The sequence below is a fragment of the Austrofundulus limnaeus genome, unplaced genomic scaffold, assembly GCF_001266775.1.
Source record: "Austrofundulus limnaeus strain Quisiro unplaced genomic scaffold, Austrofundulus_limnaeus-1.0 Scaffold1351, whole genome shotgun sequence".
Lineage (NCBI taxonomy): Eukaryota > Metazoa > Chordata > Actinopteri > Cyprinodontiformes > Rivulidae > Austrofundulus > Austrofundulus limnaeus.
This window is the reverse complement of record NW_013953753.1, coordinates 58,426-58,748: the sequence shown is the minus strand read 5'-3', so window position 1 is coordinate 58,748 and position 323 is coordinate 58,426.

The window sequence follows — 323 nt, the reverse complement described above, 5'->3', positions numbered from 1 at the left end:
AGCCTGAACATTGCACAAGTGCGTTTTGACTGTTTTCTGATAAGCTGTTCCATCAGTCAGCTTAAGCGACCATCATCATGACTGTTGCAAGGAGGAGAGACAGGGGGGGTGGAGCGAGGCTTCCTGGGTGGAACGCCACGTCTGCATGATATGCACACCTGTGACCACTGGGACGGATTCTTCAACTGCGGACAAAAGTGATGACCACATCTGACCGGGGTTTCTGGTGGGAGGAGTCGGGGGGCAGATTGAGGCAGACGGCAGCACACCCCCTCGTGGAGAAAAGATGAGTGAAAAACACACACACACACACAAAAGTTTTT